The following is a 17,365-nucleotide window of genomic DNA, read 5'->3' on the forward strand; positions in this document are numbered from 1 at the left end:
AAGATATCCAATTGCAGGTTCTAGACAACAGCTCAGTCAGGTCTTTGCGTCAGCCCTTTGCAGGCAATGAGAGTGTTTCAAGTTAAGCTCCAAAGGGACACTAAAACCAACAGGAATACAGGGTCAGGGAGATAGACAGCAGAACCAACACGATTTACCAAGTGTAAAACCTGTGCTGTATATTTTGAAGGTGTTTTGAGTCTTTCTGTTTGAGAGTAACAGGATCCTGCTCCTGGAATAAGGGTGTTTACAGTATCGGAGTAACTGTCATCAGCTCCCACCTTCCCTTTAAAACGGTATTTCAGAGGAAGCCCAAAGTCAGCTGTCTTTTCTGTCCCCATCCCCTACCTGTCATACTTCTGATGAGGTAAAAAAAGGATTACTTGCACTCCCTCTCTCTTTTAGTCTTTTAGTCTGTCTCTCTCTCTGTCTTTCTCTCCCTCTCTCTCAATTTAGTCTCTCTCTCAATTTAGTCTCTCTCGTTTTGTCTCTCCCTCTCTCTCGCGCTCTCTCTCTCTCTCATTTTGTCTCCCTCTCTCTCTCTCTCTCTCTCTCTCTCTCTCTCTCTCTCTCTCTCTCTCTCTCTCTCTCTCTCTCTCTCTCTCTCTCTCTCTCTCTCTCTTTCTTTCTCTCTCTCTCTCTCTCTCTCTCTCTCTCTCTCTCTCTCTCTCTCTCTCTCTCTCTCTCTCTCTCTCTCTCTTCTCTCTCTCTCTCTCTCTCTCTCTCTCTTTCTCTCTCACTCTGTCTCTGTCTCTCTCTCTTGGTCTCTCTCTGTCGCTCTCTCTTGGTCTCTCTCTCAATTTAGTCTCCCTCTTTTTGACTCTATCTCTCTCATTTTGTCTCTCTCTCTCTCCCCCCCCCCCCCTCTCTCTCTCTCTCTCTCTCTCTCTCTCTCACTATGTCTCTCTCTCCTTCTGTCTCTTTCTCTATCTGTGAGATTAGTAAAAGTGAAAACACACAGATAGGGAATGCTGATGTGTTTCAGAGAGCCTGGGAGTTTACTGGCTCCATCTCCATAGTCTGGCAGCAGAGATTTTGACATATATTTGCGGAAAGTACATTGCAGTCAGAAAAATGAATAGAAATCATATCCAAATATCCTCTCGACAGATGACTTTCCATTCTTAATCCTTATCGATGTCATCATGGACATGCAGGGCCATGAGAGCAACCACCTTGGGAAAGCCCCAAGGAGTTCAATCCAGTTTGAGCATGAATAAGCCAACTCTAATTAGCTTCTACCAAACAGACGAAATACCGGGAAACATCTATGACAATCGGATGAATGTGCTGCCTAAGTACCTCATATCATCCCCATGCATCTTCCCCCTCCTCCTTTTAAGCTAATTAAAGCCCAATTCTAGATAACCAGCGGCCTCGCTAACTTCTTAATGGTGTTTGCTCAGCCTCTCTTTCCATCTGCCTCTCTTCCCCTCTCTCCCTCTCTTTCTCTCTCCCTCTCTTTCTCTCTCCTCTCTCTTCTCTCTCCTTCTCTTTCTCTCTCTTCTCTCTTCCCCTCTCTCCCTCTCTTTCTCTCTCCTCTCTCTTTCCCTCTCTCCCTCTCTCCCTCTCTTTCTCCCTCCTCTCTTTTTCTCTCCCTCTCTCTCTCTCTCTCACTCTGTCTCTCTTTCTCCCTCCCTCCTCTCTCTTTCTTTCCCTCATTCTCTCTCTCCCTCTAATGATGCACTGAGCTGAGGCAAATGAATTAAACCAATTAGCAGCACCGGCCTGCCGTGGGCAGCGGCCTGGCTGGATGCACGTGGGTGAAGAGGCTCTCAGGACAGAAGGGAGGTGCGTTCACGTATGTGCATGTCTAATCTGAAGAGCACGTTACGCCAGATGTGATCACATACACTGCAGCCCTGTACCAGTCCACGGTTCATCCTCCCCAGAAAGAAAGTGATTTAAAAAGATGTCAAGGTTTCAGAATCAAACGATGAATATGAATGTTCGACTCCGGCCAAAGATGTTGACCTACAGTCCACTTCTGACACAGGCTTCACAATTTGAAGCACAGAATGTACACAAGCCTCATTCTCCTGGCGCAGCTCGCATCCAGGCCGAGAGGTCAGAGAAGGGCTCAGATGGATCTGTTAAAAACTCTGGCAGCACCGGAGACTCGTTCCCTGTGTGGAAAGGTTGGAGAGCTGTTATTGACAGACCTTTTAACTGTAGATATGACAGAAGCACGTCCAAATACTGTGTCTGATGGGGTCTGATTCCTTCATGCCCTGCGGTTTTGGAGCTGTAGGAGAGAGACACGCCAGTGGAGCTGTTGGAGAGAGACACACCAGTGGAGCTCTAGGAGAGAGACACGCCAGTGGAGCTGTTGGAGAGAGACACACCAGTGGAGCTGTTGGAGAGAGACACACCAGTGGAGCTCTAGGAGAGAGACATACCAGTGGAGCTGTAGGAGAGAGACACACCAGTGGAGCTGTAGGAGAGAGACACGCCAGTGGAGCTGTAGGAGAGAGACACGCCAGTGGAGCTGTAGGAGAGAGACATACCAGTGGAGCTGTAGGAGAGAGACATACCAGTGGAGCTGTAGGAGAGAGACATACCAGTGGAGCTGTAGGGGAGAGACATGCCAGTGGAGCTGTAGGAGAGAGACACGCCAGTGGAGCTGTAGGAGAGAGACACACCAGTGGAGCTGTAGGAGAGAGACATACCAGTGGAGCTGTAGGAGAGAGACATACCAGTGGAGCTGTAGGGGAGAGACACGCCAGTGGAGCTGTAGGAGAGAGACACGCCAGTGGAGCTGTAGGAGAGAGACACGCCAGTGGAGCTCTAGGAGAGAGACATACCAGTGTTGGTAAAGCAATCCTGTTTTGTAGTTTTTTCTGGAACATGGAAGTTGTGCTCTTTGCTCTTGTAAGCCCTAACCCCTGGGAAACATGAAGTTCCCTTGCTGCTCATTACTCAAAATGACCTTGGAATCCATGCAAAAATGTACTTGTGTGGAAACCTAACCTTTACAACAGAGGGTAAACTAACAAATTAGTTGTGTAACAAATGACAAAATATAACATGAATTATGACTGAACCCAAACAATCACCTCACCTTTGCGCTTGTAGCTCAAAGCTCCTTGGTATTCAAGCCAGAACTAAAGATTGATGCATCATACTAAAGCAATGTTGCCTAGAGCAACTATTACAAACCTATTGTAGTAAACGTTGTACCTTTTATAAGAGAAACTGTTTGTTGTGTTCTTGCTTGCCCCGATAAGGCATAATGCTCACCAAGACAACAGATCATTTACAGTTTTTCACAATTGCTAAAACACATTCTTGAAACAGTCACCCATTTTCTCAAAACTGTAAACACAAAACCTCATCTTCAAGCACTATTTACAAAACCTCTGAATCCTCTTGCAAAATGAAACTTTCGCCTCAAAACAGTTTTACCTGTGCTCAAAATCAAGCTTTCGCCTCAAAACAGATTTACCTGTGCTCAAAATCAAACACTGCTCTCAAATCATAAACAAAGTGATCAAAATGATATACACTATCAAGCAGTCAGTAAACAATACACAAAAAAATTTAAAACACATTGTTCAAAACATATAGTTCTCAAGGAGAAGTACATTTTTACGTAACCTCAAAACAAATTTCATATTTATCCGTCATTGTCTTTTGATGAACGACAACATGTTCTATCATAGTAGCTCAAAATGTATCAGAAATTACTACTCTGCTTTGCTCTTTGCAATTTTTGTTCTTTCTCCTCCTTGTACCCCTATACAGTACTGTACCCTGCATCTCACTACTCACTACTCACTCTTGTTCTTTGTTGATATGAACCTGCAACCAGTCAAAATCTATTGAGCAGTCAGTACTGTTACTGTAACAAATGGAAAGCACAATGTTCAGGGCCATACAATTTGTTCATTGTACAGTATACAGCCTACAATGCACTGTACTACAGTATACAATACTACAGTAAAAGTGACAAAAATCTAAGGAGTAAACATGTGATCAATGTGCTTCTTCTTGTCTTTGGGCTGGGTCAGGCCAGAGCAATTCGTCGACATCACAAGCAATATTTTCCCATCTTCAACAACCTGTTTGCTCTCTGAACTGGCTTATATTGGTTGTGTCACATCATTTGAAACAAGTTACAGTTTTTCTCAATTGCTAAGACACATTTCTTGAATGTGTACTGTGTTTTCTCCAAACTCTAAACACACATCTTCATACTTACACTGTTTTGGCCAAACCCTTGACTTTTGACCCAAAATCAAACACTGTAGTCAAAACCATATTATCTGTCGTATAAACCTAACTTTGCATTCAAAATACACACAAAGCCCTCAAATAAATTCAACCTTCTGAATACCCTTTAGACACTGATGGGCGGATTTGAAAACACTATTATAAAAAGGTTTTCAAGAACCATTGACTATAACGAGTCCCTGAATTTTAGATATGTTCCACCTCATGAGTTTGACATGTCATAAAACTCACAATTACTGCAATTGTCCTTCTTACAGGCTGTTTATTTTCTATTTACATTATACAGCAATTGCATTTTGAGCTCTTGTTACTGTAGTGGTCACAGTATACAAATAGTAGTACTTTTAGTCAACAACACAAATATATTGCTCTAAATTGTAATTTGGGGAACAAAGGCTAAGAAAACAAGGAAATAAACAAATAATTGTTGCCTGGGTAACAGAGCTTGAGTACAGTACTGTTCATTGTGGGTCAGCATCCTATCTCTGACCAGGGTCAGGCCAGAGATTTTCCTCAACTTCACAGGCAATGTTTTCTCTAGCCAAACAGCAGGGAAAATGCCCCTGAATGCCTGAGCCATCCCTGACAAGACTCAAGAGCAATGTCCCCACAAGCTTCTTCCATGGCTTGGAGAAGGTTGTTCTGTCATAGGGATTTCTGTCATAGTGTGGCACGGATCATTTGAGATTGTTGTTCTTCTTCCTCTTCCTCTGCCTCTTCCTCTCCCTTGTCCACCTCCTCTCATTTGGACAATTCTTCCTTTTCTTCTGATATTAGCATCCATGATTTCAAAGTACAGATCAGCTTAACTTTGTATTCATTCCAAACCCCTGATTGCTTGTTGAGTATATTTGCTTGTTAGTGCTTACATATGGATAATTGGTTGTTAAGGTTGTTTGAATTGCGCTGTTTTGGGTTTACTTATCAAATGGCAGTGTTTTCTGAATGACATAATGGTGATAATTGTGTCTTAAAGTAAGAGGTGTGTTTAGATTTTTGCAAAGAAGTGTGAATGAACCTGAGAAATGTGTCAAAAAGGGTCAATTGTGTGTAAAGATTGGGGTACATGGTCTTTCTGCTGGGATTTGGCAAAATGGTTTTGTGGGGATGGCTTACACATACCATTTTTGTGTGTTAGCAATCGAGAAAAACTGTAAATCAATTTTGAGTGGTTGTGTTTTGTCAATGACATGTTTTCTCTATTTGTATTTGATTGTTGCCATTTGTGTTTACCAGTATGGATGACATGTGCATTAGAGTGCAGAATGTGTTTTGAGAATGAGAATGTGTTTAGAGTTTTGCTGAAAAGTCTATGTGAGATCTGCAAATTGTGTTTTACCATGTGAAATGGTTTAAGGTATTGACAACAGACTGCACAATTAGCTACATGAGTTCAGGCAACTGAGAACTTTGTTCAGCCAATGGGTTTTAGTGTTTTAGCAATTCAGAAAAACTGTAAATGTATTGCACCCAGGAATACTTGTCGTTGTTGAGAGAGAGAGAGAGAGAGAGAGAGAGAGAGAGAGAGAGAGAGAGGGAGAGAGGGAGGGAGAGAGGGAGAGACAGAGAGAGGAGAGACAGACAGAGACAGAGAGAGGGGGGGGGAAGATGTATCAAAGCAGCCTCAAGGGCTATAAATGATGTGTCGTCCTGTAACTCAATTAAAGGAGGAGAAGGAGGGGGAACTGCAGCCAAGGAATGATCTTCTAATTCTTCATATTAATCTGTCCAGGCTGGAATCTGCAGTGTCAGAGAGCAATGTGTCGTTACTCACTTGCAGCACCTGAGGAAAGTGACAAGAACGGTAATGAGATTCTCAGGAGTTTGGTACTCATCAACATGCTAGGTAATACAGGGGAGGCTGTGTGTTCACACGCTTAGCATGGCCCCGTCAGAGACAGCTTCTGTCAGAGACAGCTCCTTTCAGAGACAGCCCCGTCAGAGACAGCCCTGTCAGAGACAGCCCTGTCAGAGACAGCTCCTGTCAGAGACAGCCCCGTCAGAGACAGCCCCGTCAGAGACAGCCCCGTCAGAGACAGCCCCGTCAGAGACAGCCCTGTCAGAGACAGCTCCTGTCAGAGACAGCCCTGTCAGAGACAGCCCTGTCAGAGACAGCCCCGTCAGAGACAGCCCCGTCAGAGACAGCTCCTGTCAGAGACAGCCCCGTCAGAGACAGCCCCGTCAGAGACAGCCCCGTCAGAGACAGCCCCTGTCAGAGACAGCCCCTGTCAGAGACAGCCCTGTCAGAGACAGCCTCTGTCAGAGACTTACTGTAAACACATCCAATACTGTGTTGTGAGCTCTTGTCTTCACACTGTATGTACCTTCTTTGAACTTTCAGATTCTGTGGCCATCTGTCCTTGAGATGTTGGGAGAAATTGCTTCATCTGAATGCATCAAAAAACTCCCTTTCACCTAGCATGATTCATTCATCTTTTCCAAAGACCAATCTAAACTTCTGCAGTGAAATTCCCTCCTCAATATGTTAAGCTTCTCCACATTACAATGTCGGACAGAACCTTTGGGCCTTGCCCAAGGCGATTCTTAAAGGGATTATTTGATCAACACATGGCACTTTCACAACCCCTTCAGAGTGGCTTTGACACAAAAGCAATTTTCCCTGTAATTTAATTACGTGCTTCATTAAGTTAGGTAAACTAAGAGTTAACCACATAGTAGTTTGGTCTCGAGGTCCTTTCCAAGCAATCAAACGAAGAAGAAAAGACTGTCGTTTCGTTCGATGTCTATTTCTATACACAGCTTTCAACAGGGAGACAAAAACTGTCTCCTAGACAACAATGGTATGAAACTATCCGATAAGCATGGACTGGTTTGTAGACAGTGGAGCTTCCTGGTCCTCAGTCCTTGACCTTGGAAAAACCCTGCAGAAAGTAGACTGTCTCTCCACTCTGCCCTTCTTCCCCATTATTCTGAATAGACCAAATTATAATCTATTTCCAAATACATTTTGCCCACAAATGTTTATGTCGATATTTGAGAGGTCAGTTTTTGATTAAGATACTTTGAAGGTTGGTGTTGAATCCAAACATCTGCTTGTTATCCCAAAAGATTTGTTTCCTGTTTAAACTGCACTTCTGACAAACCTCAGGTGGGAAGTGCCCTAGATTTTTTGACTAACTATTTGTAAAGTCTTTTACAAAGAAATCAAACCTCCGGATGTTCAAACTGACAAACAGCCGTCTCATATGACGTTTCCTGTGATTTTTTCCCCCTCATTTTTTTATGTCATTATATACTTTATATTGTGGACAGTGTCATATAAATGCAATACAATCATAAAGAAGATGCTGACACAAAATCAAACAGATTTGATTTGTAGAATCAAAATGTATCTGAGAAAATGAGGGCTAATCAATGCACTGTGGGAGCAAGGCAGCGGGCAGATTGTCTGCAATGATTTCCTCCTATTTCCAGGACTGTATCTTTCAATATTTGAAGTGAAAGTTTCCTTGTTAATCTGAGGTCTTAGTTCTATAAAATCTGAAAACAGGTCATCTATATTCATTAGAGGAGGAACACAAAGGAGACCGATACTGTTGTTGATAGAGTCGTTACGGTTACGCATCCTGACACTGTGCCTCGGGAGACACCCATTGGCTCAGCACAATTAACACTAGACCAGTCCCTCCTCATTAGCTCCGCCCCCTTCTGTCTGGACATTACAGGTGGCTAATCACATCTGACTCCACATGATCAGCCTAATGGCCCACACCATGCTCTGTGACGTATGCAAATATTGTGTTTGACTGCATATTAAATCACCTCCAGTTTAAAGCAATGAATGGCTCTCAGAGGATTGTGTGCTCTGGGGGATTCATGGTGGCTTTGTGCCTTGTCATCTCCTTAGAGATCGTTCTGTAGAACAGGCGGACTGTACCTTTACAGACGAGACTCGGAAATTGGACTATTACTCACGCTCTTATGTTGTGGCTGTGGAGTCAAAGTGTGCGTTTAATGAGAAGTTATGCAGTGGCACAGAATCCAGTAATCAATGTCCCTGCATTTCTTGTGGTCCCTAGTTTTCCACAGAAAGTAAGCTCTTAAGTCTGGCTATGAATTAAGTAATTTCTCTCACTGTGGTTCATACAGAACGTAGAAGAAAAGGCAATCGTGAAACAAATGATTTGTTTAACTGAATAGATTGCAGTGAAATATAACCTATACAATACACACAAAGTATTAATTAAAAACACTGGATGAACTTGTATAATGTTGTGACTGGTCTTCTGATAGGAACATGACTACACCAGCAGGTTGAAACCTGGTCTTCTGATAGGAACATGACTACACCAGCAGGTTGAAACCTGGTCTTCTGATAGGAACATGACCACACCAGCAGGTTGAAACCTGTTCTGCTCCAGCAGGTGGGAATGTCCAGGTCACTTTTTTTATCATGTGGTATGTTAAGAAAAGGTTTCCATGACACAATATATTTAAGGGAATCCTCATAAGTTCAAAATAGGTTGTGAAACAACACAAACTTGTTTGTTTAAACCACAGTCATTCCACACTGTAGACAATTTAAATACATGCAATAATAGCCCTGTATTTTCCTTCTGTGCCATTTCAATATGATCTTTGGCAGAAGGAGAAATGTTTCCCATCTGTATGTGATAGACTGTAGACTGATTCATGTAATGGTTTCCCACACAAACACATGGTCAGCAATGGAGAAAGTAAAAAAATATGTTCCACTCCATTATGCAAATCTCTGTGGTCATGGAACATTTATGCTCGCCTTTCGAATATAGGCCAGGCTTGCATATTAGGCGTCTGTCGTTTTAGCCCCATGTAAGGGTTCACTGCACAGCATTTTCTTCCAAGGTAATTGGATATTCACACAATCATATTTAAATATGCAGTAAAGCACTATGGTTCTTTGTTTTGTTTTTTTTCCAAATATTGTCAAAAAGCCCCAAAAAAGTTTTCAAAATTCAAATTCACGCACAGACAAAACTACATGATTACTTCATCATCAGATATATAAGCTGTGGTATAAAAGCAAAGACGTCCAAAAAAAAAAGAATTCAAGTGCTTTGTTTCGTGCAGGCTTTGCCTTCATGTCTCTCTGGACATGGAATCAGATAAAAGAAAGATCATCATTAAACATAAAAGCATTACAGTCAATAAATAATCAAATTTGGGTACAAGAGATTAATGATTACGAGAGATGGACCGTAAATTTCACTTTGGTATGTAAATTAAGACTTTTCAGAGCGTCAGCATCAGGTAATGCTTAGTTGATATTGATTTCCCATACGTACACCACATCCAAGATCTCAGTGTGCTCCCTGGGGGATGATAAAAATGATCTCTGAGAGCACAGGGACCCGAGAGGTGCATATGTATGAGGGCAGGGCCAGCCTGCTGAAAGATGAAGTCGGATAAACCTTGAAACAGTCAACAGACGATGGTCACAATGCCAAGATGTGGCCTGTGTGCTGCTAGTGGGAACAGCACGCCACTTTAAAAGTAGTCAGAGATGAATCTAAAAGCACATTCTGTCAGCATGCCCAGGACGCCTCAGCACCAGGGCTGGTTGGAGGGCTGTCTGTCTGCTCATGGATGTGTCATTCGTGCCCAGTTGATTACTCTAAGAATGCCACTCCGACAGGCCTGGCTGAGTTTCAGACGCTGTCTAAACAAACAGCCCATTCAGGGGAGAATCTGTTCATGTTTAGCCCTCTCTGTCTCAAATCGTGTTCTGGTGGGACGAATGTTTTCAGTGTGCCATTTCACTGATGTTTACTTATTGCTACTTTCAGCAGTTTTCGAGAAATGTATTGTTTCTTAAACGTTGTGTGGTAATTGATCAGTATGCTTCTAGGTGATCAGGACAGCTGGGGCGTTGTAGGACATCTATAACTCTGTGTGTTACTCTCTGATTAGCAACATCTGTACACAGTAGATAGTTCTGTACCAGGGAACCCAATAATGCAGATAATGTCTGTGTACTATCTAAAATTTACATCGTAAGGATATTAAATGAAAATAGACAAAGTGGAAGGATATTTAATATTGGCTCTCATTTTCCAAATGCAATTCCGCCAAATATACAGTCTAAATGCATTCAATATGCAACTGAGTTGTTTGTCTGTTCCCAGTGTAGATACAGTCCAGTACTGCTATGTGGTAGATAGTGAGGAGCTGAGCTGCAGTATAGGACAGGCCTGACAGCATCAAAGGACAATTGTTTGGTGTATTTTCACAGCCGTCTCTGTGCCCAGCCCAAACGACTTCCACTCATTTGTTGGTGCAGTAGCATAAGCATCTCAGAACTAACCAACATTAGCAACAGGGGGCGACAAATATGTCATCTTAAAAATACAACATAGAACACCTCAAACCACCTTAAATATAAGATTATTATATATTTCTCAAGGCTAATACAGTATTTTTATATTCTCTAGTAAGCTGTTGTGTTGCAGATACACATTTCTTTACATAACAGATGTTTACCACAGTGCCTCTCAACTCTGGAAAGCAATTAAAGTTAAACCTGCTACCTTTGAACCTTTCCACCAGGTCTGTACAGAGGATGTAATCATTGAAAGGCCAACATGAGTGTGAATATGTGAGGATGTATGTCTTCTCTGCTATTTCTTCTCTTTCACATTCTCTCTCTCTCTCTCTCTCTCTCTCTCTCTCTCTCTCTCTCTCTCTCTCTCTCTCTCTCTCTCTCTCTCTCTCTCTCTCTCTCTCTCTCTCTCTCTCTCTCTCTCTCTCTCTCTCTCTTTCATTCGCTCTCTCTTGCTCTCTCATTCTCTCTCTCTTTCATTCTTTCTATCTGTTTCCATATCTATCTCTCTACCTCCTATCTATCATTATTTGGAGTGAGCGTTTAGGGAGTATGACCTTCCAAGTGAGGAAGAAGATGCCGCAGCCTTGCTGATGAAGGTCAGGGTAAAGGACAGACTATGCATATCTGTGCAATTTCCACATTCAGAAGGTCAGAGTTGACATGGAAATCAGCATGAATGCTCTCGCATCCGCTCATGTCCTTTCAGCAACAGCAGGGAAAAAACTCTGTTTATTCAGGGGTTATTCTGGGTTGATTCTGGGTTTAGTTTTCTGGGTTTATTTATGGTTTATTCTCCCTTTGGATGCAGTGGAGATGATTTTCTCCATCATTCCCTGCCTATAAAAGTCATTTCTTCCGCACATAAAACTCTCCGTCTCCTCTTCTCATTTAATGAGGGCTTTGTCGCTGCGATAAACTTAGTGAGAGCACTAGCTTGGTGTGTCACTTCCAGCCGTGCGCACTGATAACAGAAAGGGCTTTTCTCTGTGTGATGCGAGAGCAGGCCAGGGGGAGTGGCAGCTCTCTGGTGTGGCCGTGCTGGGAGCACTGAGAGCTGGATTCAGGCCAGGCTAAGTTGGCCCCAAATGAGCTCCTATACAACACAGCATATTGCTCAGCATGCCACTCGTCCAGAGTATGTGTGTGTGTGTGCGGGTGTGTGTGTATGTGTATGTATGTGTGTGTGTATGTATGTGTGTGTGGGTGGGTGGGGTTAGGGGGGTCATTCCTATCGGGACAGTCTCAGTTGGAAGTCTGCAAGAAATCATTAAAGGAGTGATTTACAGAGAATTGTGTTGCTGTTTGGTCTTCTCCTAGCCCACCCCCCTTTTTCCCTCTCTCTCCCTGTCTCTATCCTCTCTCTCTCCCTGTCTCTATCCTCTCTCTCCCTCTCTCTCCCTGTCTCTATCCTCTCTCTCTCCCTCTCTCTATCCTCTCTCTCCCTCTCTTTCCCTGTGTCTATCCACTCTCTTCCTGTCTCTAACCTCTCTCTCCCTGTCTCTAACCTCTCTCTCCCTCTCTCTCCCTGTCTATAACCTCTCTTGCACCTCTCTCTCTAACCTCTCCCTCAATCTCCCTAAACTCCCCCTCTCTCTCTTCCTCTGTCTCCCTCTCTCTACAACCTCTCTTTCTCTCTCCCTAGCCTCCTCCCTGTCTCACACTCTTACCTTCTGGGGCACATTCCATTTGGGTTGTGATCCGAGTTTATCCGGGGGACTGCGAGAAAAAGCTGGAAATTGCCCCTGTTGATCCCATAAGTGAGGCTGGGAAAATAGATTGGTATGGTGATATAGTATCTCCATGGTCTTGCTATAGAGTCTTAGCAGTCTCCACTTAGCAGCTGACCAGGGAAGGCCAGGTATGGACTGTTCCCCTGGGGTAGCACGCTCCAGCAGCTACCTGGTAACAAAATAAAAACACTTCAGAACCTGAGGAAGGCGAGGGGGAGAGGGAGATGAATCCTGCGGGGTCACCCCTATAGTAGTGCACTGAATAACAAATGGCCGCAGTGATCAAAGTATTTTTTGCTATGTTGTTTTTAGTTGTTGTTTTTTTCCCCCAACAACCAGCCATGTTTACACTGTGATTATACCGGAGAGGATAATATCTTGGACCACAGTGGTGTGTCAGAGGGATGTGAGGAGTGTATTTTTAGATGCTTCCCTATCTGGTGCATTGTCATCTCAGCACCCAGGGAGGATTTGCGCGGGCTAGCGTGCTAGCGTGCAGACATCGCTGCAAGTCTAACTCAACGTGGGCCCATGCCTTGATGAGCTGTCACAATGTTGTCACTGCACTTACAGAGCTGAGGTTGACTCATGCGCTTCGAGCAAAGCTCATACAGCTGGGATTATTTCCCGTGTGGTCCTCAAATGTACTTATTTGTCAGACAACGGAAGAACTGTTATTTATTTACTGGTAACATTGTTCTGACAGTGAGCAAGCTGTTGTTGGAATTGTATGGAAGACATTGTAGAAGACATTGTACTTGTGGTCAAGTGTTGCACATACTTTACATGATGCAGCATGATGCAAGCTGTGTCATTATTACATCTGGATATTTGTTTAATACTATTATTTGTATATTTTACGTTACTATAGTTGATTTTGACAGACTAGTCATTTCAATCAGGAGAGACCTGGGATGAGTGAAAGATGTTTATTACAGAATAATAAATGTACTATGGTGTTTGGAGCTTGAACCCCACAGGGAATTATATAGATCAACGGGCGCCTGCCCAACGCCCGAAGAAGAATCCCCCACGGAGTCCAGACGCTGGTGGCAGTGGCGGCAGCCGACGACCAATCGAGCCGAAGACTGAGACAGGAACCTGGTGGCGACGGGGTGGTGGAGGGTCGCGCACTTGATAGCATGGACAAACTACACAGGGAGAGAATCATATTTAAAGGCACGGATCATGTGACACCATTAATTGATAGTGGGAGCGCTAATCGACCTGAACCCTAGTGACCGCCCGACCAGTGAACGGGGGAAGGTAGGGCGTTCTTAGCGGGGGGAGTGAGAAGTGTACACTATGATTAAGCCCGAGTGCAGAGATCGGTCTTGCCTGACTGAACTTGCGCAAGCTTCATTTAATAAACAAAAAGTCCCTCTTTATTTCATCAGGTAGTTATGAAACCCTCTTGTGAAACCCATCTGTTCCACAGATTCAGACTAAAATAAAAGTAGCATGAAACAGTGTTAGAGCTGGTGGTTTTGCCTAATCAGAAAAATCTACCTTGCTCATTTCTGGGGGAGATGTTTATCTCTCACTACAATATCCTTCATGGCCTCGCAGGCATGGCAATCTATCTTGAAAGCGTGTCTTCCCAGGCAGGGAAAATCAATCGTTAAACTAAGTAATGAAATCCCATTGGCCAGTGTGTCTGTGGAAGTGGCACTGCCAGCAGTGTATTCTGGATACAGTCTGGGTCTCAGACCTATCTCTCCCTCCAGAAAAAACAAAACAATTTAACTTCTTCACCGATGAGCCATAATTCACCTTTAAAGACTTCTTGGCTGGCAAGATACTTATCCGCATTCCAATGTCTCCCAGTTTCTGTTTCCTGGTTTAAGTTTAAACAAATTCATTTTCGTTAGGGAGTGTCAGAGGTGGTTCGATTCATCGTGGAAGCAGGAAAGAGGTTAGAAAGAGGAAGCTGTAACTGAGCTGAGGAAAACGCCTCAAAACATCCATGAAGCCCTTTACTGGAGAAGTTCACTTCCTCTCATTCAAGCGCTGTTTGGGTCTATGACTGTGACATTACATTTACATTTAGTCATTTAGCAGACGCTCTTATCCAGAGCGACTTACAGTAAGTACAGGGACATTCCCCCGAAGCAAGTAAGGTGAAGTGCCTTGCCCAAGGACACAATGTAATTGTGTATAACCAGGAATCGAACCAGCAACCTTCTGATTAATAGCCTGGTTCCCTAACCGCTCAGCCATCTGACTCCCACATTATAGAGAGCAAATCCACAAAGACAGTTTTTACATGTTGTTGTGGGCTGGTGGCCTTGATAGAATGATAAAGACAGCAATGCTAAAGAACCTTGTGGTACACATGTTCACACATGTTCACAGCCTGGTGAATTACTTCATACAATTCTTTTTTATCATGAAATACAGGTCTTGTATGTACTGTTTGTTTGAAGAATTAATTTCAGTTCAATATGTATTACAGATCTCTATAGGTTTGGACAGAACAACTAAATCACCTCATCTTGTTTTGTTTGTAAACCAAACTTTTTCTAACATTAAGCAAAACAAGTACAGTTTACTTTACAGTCTGTGTAAAATAGTAAACCACTTACAGCAACATTTCTTATCAACTGACCCATTTTAATGGGATTTTGAATTCTACCCTTTGGGAGGATTTCTGCCTTGGGGTCATTTTGTGCTGTGAACAAACTTTGTCTCCCACAGAGAGAAGATTAAATGCTTACCTCTCACACACACACACACACACATATGTGCTGTGTTGTGCATTCCTGCCACACACAGACAAATTCACACACACATCTCTTTTTCTAAAGTTTAAGATCAAGACCATCTTCAACAAAGGGCACTAACTTGCCTCAGAAATGTGACCTTAAAGTTGTTTCATTACCTTCTAATGCTGCAATTAGAGATTCTAATTACAGAATTCTTTTACTCAACCATCACAATTCTTCCTTTGAACAATCTGCAAACAGCAGGCTAATACACTACGATGAGCTTGTTCACCATTTGCCAATTTCTCAAACCATTTAATGGTTTATTGGATTTCTTCTCATTTGAATGGGAATGGTTGGTTGAACAAGGTCACATAGATTTATTCTACAAGGAAGAGAAATGCCCTCTTCAAACCAGTCTGAGAGGGTTTATTGTGGTTTGAATATAGTTGTGTCTTATCATATCTCAATTGTAGATTTGCTCTGGTCATAACTAACACTTTAACATGCTCTGCTTTTGTTTTCTTGGGTAAATTTGTTTTTCAAATTGAACTCAATTTTCCCGAACACTGCGCTAACCTCATATTTAGGACACACTATGACACACATTGAATGAAGTTACTTTATATTTAGCAGAACAGTGCTAAATGCTACATCTTAAATGATTTAGCATCTCGACATCCTCCTTTAAAACCGGATACACTTGAATCTTTTATTTAAGACTCACATGAAACATAAAACACATTGCAGTTTGGTGTGCAGGGATGAGGTGGAAAACAATAATTACAGCTACCGTGCCTAGTTTAGCCCAAACGAATAATAATCTCCTCTGAAACTTTGATCTTGTGCATATTACTTCCAGTTGAAACAAAGTAATAAGTAATGAGTAATTAATTAATGACACAGAATAGAAATAACAGTCTACTGTATCAAGTAAATGTAATGTTTACCTTGTTGGCATCCTTTCCGGTTGGAGTCAGACAGGTGGATGTTTCCTTGCTCATTCTGTCTAAATAAAATAACTTAGTTGGATTGGTTCTGCGGATGTGAGTAAATCACATGTTAATTTAACTCCAAGCTGTACATAACCTCGATCAGGGATAGCAGTGATGTGGAAACACAGATCTGTATTCCTCAGCACTGATCATCAGTTTGTGGGCAACAGCCATGTTCACTGGGCTTATAAAATATCAGCTGTATATATTACAGTTAATATGATGTATGAGATTGACATTGAGGGGCTGAACTGGACTTCGGTAGTTCAAAGCACATCATACAGTGAAATGAGCCATAATGCTTTTTTCCCCATTCTCCCTGTAGCCAATATAGTGTCTCAACATCATTACATTGAAAAGCTGAGTTAAGAAAAAAATAGAAAAACAAGTTATTTTATTTTATCTTTAATATTTTGTTCATGGTCCGCTTTAACAAGCCGCTTTAACAATTAACCCTTAACGCTTCCAAACTCTGACTTCATGAACATGAAATAAACCCGTCTGGTGATTATTCTGGTTCATTTCAGCCAGTATTTCCTTTAGCACAGCCAACACTGGGCCTAAAACCAAACAATGGTTGAGATAAAAATGGTCCTAAACACAAGATATTTCTGTCACCTTTTCAGAAAATGTCATCTACCACCTACTTATCATTGTGGGTAATGAAAATAGCCCTGCATTGCACAGTTGCCAGTATTTGATGTTGTGGATGCCACTTCAAAGCCCACACAAAGGCTTGCTATATCTGCTGTTTTCCACACAGTGGTTTTCACATCAGCTAGACTCCAGGATGGTTGAGGTTTGCGTACCAGTTCCTGTTTCCTGGTTTCCCATGGTTTTCGTGGGCTTGTCGCATGGAAGAAAATTAGGTCTATCTGAGAATGTTTTATTTAACCCTTGTGTTATCTTCGGGTCATTCTGACCCATCAGTCATTGTGACCCACCGTCGTATTGCGACAAATTTACCTCATACAAAAACAAAGTGAAGCATTTTCTTTTAACTGTCGGGCTGTCTCAGACCCCCCACATTGGAATGGTTAAAAGAAAATTATTTTTATTTGTTTTTGTATTGGGTAAAATTGGGTAAACACAACAATGGTTCGTTATGAACCTTTGGGTCATGTGACCCGAAGGCAGCACGAGGGTTAAGCATCAAATTCCAAAAATCTCTCTCTACTATTTGTATTCAACAATAACATCATATACAGAGCATAGGCATTGGCCACAGTGAAATTGGATGTCTTGATCTGTAAGCAGTAAAAAGGGGGAACATTTTCTTCTGATTTTACTCTGATTTTTAACACCCACTCTCTAGCATTCTTGCATGCTTCATAATCTTTGTGGGGCAAGAAATCGGTATTTCATTATTAAGTGAAAGCA

The sequence above is a fragment of the Osmerus eperlanus genome, chromosome 3 (genome assembly GCF_963692335.1).
Source record: "Osmerus eperlanus chromosome 3, fOsmEpe2.1, whole genome shotgun sequence".
Lineage (NCBI taxonomy): Eukaryota > Metazoa > Chordata > Actinopteri > Osmeriformes > Osmeridae > Osmerus > Osmerus eperlanus.